At 38.8% G+C, this 3,304-nt stretch overlaps 1 pseudogene; it reads left to right on the plus strand.

Moving 5' to 3' along the window:
• Positions 1–194: 194 nt before the first annotated feature.
• On the plus strand, positions 195–2,933 carry LOC106334010 (annotated as a pseudogene).
• Positions 2,934–3,304: the final 371 nt, after the last annotated feature.

A 3,304-nucleotide genomic window follows, 5' to 3' on the forward strand; every position in this document is an offset into this window, starting at 1 on the left:
AAAAAAAAAAAAAAAAAAAAACAAAAGGAGGAAACCTCCGTCTATAGGGGATAGTAGTTTCTCTTCAGGTCTTTTTTTGATTGAGACTTGAATGTGTCTGACTGACTGTATGTCGGAAGAGAGACTGAGTTGAACGTAAATCTGGGGAGGGCATTCGATTCCTGGGTGGTCGGTTACGTGCGATTCGTCGAATAATGGAAGGCGAAAAGATGGGTAGAGTGAAGAGGGAGAGGGTGGTGGTGGCATGCATGCATGACTTGTCCCCTCTGCGACAATCTCCGAGTGCCTTCACACCTGTTCGTTCGTTCTTTTTACTTCCCCGTTTACGTTCCTTCAATTCGCTTTATTTCCTATTCTCAGTTACTTCCTTGTTTGATTGATTCTCTCTCTCTCTCTGTTTACTTTTGGCCTCCAAGAATCTTCCTTTTATTTTGGTTGCTGCGAGTGTTGTTTTATTCGTCAACAATGGTTTGGTTCTGGGCTCATTGTAGGTGCATGTTGTAAGTTTGATTTGAGGTTTTTGGTTTATGGGGGACACAAACAAGCAGTGTCGCCATTTAATTGTGTGTTTTGGTTAGTATGATGCCTCTTTTTCTTAGGTCTTCTGGTCTATAACCACTAGTCGCATTTCATATACAACATTTTGTTCTTACTTGATAGTTACTATAGTTATTAGATCTTTTTTTTTTTTAATGCAGTTTGTAGAAAATGCATATATTATGAGAAAATCACAGAGGATGAGATAGAGTGCTGTCCCGTTTGCGATATTGACCTCGGGGGTGCCCCTCTCGACAAACTAAGGTTCCTCCTCCTCTTTATTTTCCAATTTTCTCATGATGCTTCTTGGTTTAGCACTGATCCCTTCTTTCTGTATTATATAACTGTTGGAAGCCTTCTTTGCTCTTTTTTTTTTTTTTAATGAAACAAATAACTTTAACAGTACTATCTGAATATATATTGATTAGCTTTTGATTTTGAAGCAGTTACAACCTGAATATATATTGATTAGCTTTTGCTGAGAACCACAGTACTTTCTCCCTCTTACTAGACTACCATTTAGTTGGTGGTGAACTCATGCATTCGTTAAGGAGCCACTCTTATGTTCATATATAATGTTTAGGCCCGACCACATTTTGCAAGACCTCAGAGCTAAAATATTCCCACTGAAACGAAAAAGAGAGTCCTCAATCACCTTACCTGCAAGGAGGAAAGAGAGGTCTATCTCGTCTCTGGTGGTAAACACACCTAGGCTTTCAGCACAAACTGGTACAACGGGGAAACGATCAAAGTCTCTCGTGAGAAAAGATGTTCGGGGTAATGGCTCATTCACTAAGAGAGCCGTGAAGAAGGAAGAGGAATCTGGAGATGGTCATACAGAGAGCGCAAGCTCCCCTGAAACACTTCAAAAATATACTCAGAATAAAAAGCAGGTAAAGAAGGTGATTGTACTCTGTACCCTTTGTGTCTTTATGATCTTCAGATAGTTTCCCTATGCATTTATTTATATATACTTTTTTCAGTCTTCTTATGCAGAGGCTAACCAGTCCCTCTCTAACCGAAGAAACAAGGATGTTGATGAACCTTGGGATTCCAAATTACATCTTTGGAAACCTTTGAATTTTCTGGTGGATGTGGCAAACGGAACAAAGTCTTCTACCTCTCAAGGGTTGGATCCAAAATCTGAGAATGGTAATGCATCTCACAATGATGTTCATGGGAGCAAAACCAAAACAAAGGATCATAAAAGAAAATGTAAACTCGAGGAAGAGATCAGCAAGAATGGTGATCCTACAACATCAGAACCTGCTAAGCTTAAAAGAACGCGTAGGACTCGCCGTAAAAGGTCATCCACTTTTGGTGATTCAAGAATTCCATCACTACAAGATGCAGCAAGCCCGAAACAGGAGAGGAGAAATGGTCCGGTTTGGTTCTCACTTGTGGCTTCAAATAATCAGTAAGATTCTTGCTCTGTATCCGAGTGTTTTTTTTTACTGGTGTTCAAGTTTTTTCTTCATTTTATGTGTCTTGGTATGTTGACAAGAGCTGCTGGTCTCAGGGAAGGAGAAACATCACTGCCTCAGATTCCAGCAAACTACTTGAGAATAAGGTAAGTTTTCTTTTGAAGGTTGTATTTTCTAGTTTTTTATAAGTCAAAATATTACTTTTTGCTTCTAAGGTTTCAGATTAAATTTCACATTTGTATTACAGAGAGTTTCATGTCATCTTTTGTATCGGTGTACATTTCTCGGTAGAGCCGTTTATAATTTTTCTGGGCCACACATCTCACACCTAGTTCTGGATTCGCATTGTTTAATTTTCTGTTTGGAAGAAGAATTATATTGTAGCAGTGTTGATCTTCTGTCTCATTATATGATGATAGGGAGGGCAATATTCCAGTTTCTTTTATCCAAAAGTACCTCATGAGGAAGCTTGATCTCAAAAGTGAAACTGAGGTACTCAACCTTTCTTATGCAGTTGCTACTCTTACTGTTTCTAGCTTGTATACACTCGGTCTGACATGGAATAAGATAAGCCCTGCTTCCATATATGAGTCAGTTCCTATGTTGATTGTAAGGTCTATAATTGTTAGTGTATTATTTGAAACTTGTATGAATCACGAGCCAGTGAACAAATCGTTTTTGAGGTCATGGCTAATGGGTCACACCGGTTTAGATGAGCTAAAATCCTTGAATATTTGATCTAAAATCAGCTCTCCCTTGTGTTCATTCGTTTATGTTTATTTTATTTAACAGGTAGAGATAAGATGTATGGGAGAAGCCGTAATCCCAACGTTGGAGCTTCGCAGCTTAGTGGAGCTATGGTTGGAAACAACATCTAAGCATGAAAGAGTAGCTGCAACTATAGGTTCCTCTGCAAAGGAATTTGTAATGGTGCTAGTTTATGCCCGGAAACTCCCTGAATGCAACAACTAAAAGAACAGTTCAAGACTCTTCTGCAGAAGAAACTAAAATGTAATGTTCTTCTTCATTGAATCATTTGTAGACCGAGAGAGGAGGAAGTGAAGTGCAGGAGCACACTACAAGAAAACACAGTTTTAGCAAGGAAATTTAACGAGGAAAACTATTCCTCGTGAAATTACGATGACTTAACGATGAAATTGCGAGGAAATAAAGTTTCCTCGTAATGGCCTTGTAAAATACCGAGTAAAGCTTTTCCTCGTAGAATCGTCGTAAGTTGACGTGGTTTTTCCGAGAAAAATGTGTTTCGTCGCAAATTCGTCGTAATTTTAGCATGATTCTTACGAGGAAAGAACGAGAAATCCACCAACTTAACACGTTTTTTT

Source organism: Brassica oleracea, chromosome C3 (genome assembly GCF_000695525.1).
Source record: "Brassica oleracea var. oleracea cultivar TO1000 chromosome C3, BOL, whole genome shotgun sequence".
In the NCBI taxonomy this organism is placed as follows: Eukaryota; Viridiplantae; Streptophyta; class Magnoliopsida; order Brassicales; family Brassicaceae; genus Brassica; species Brassica oleracea.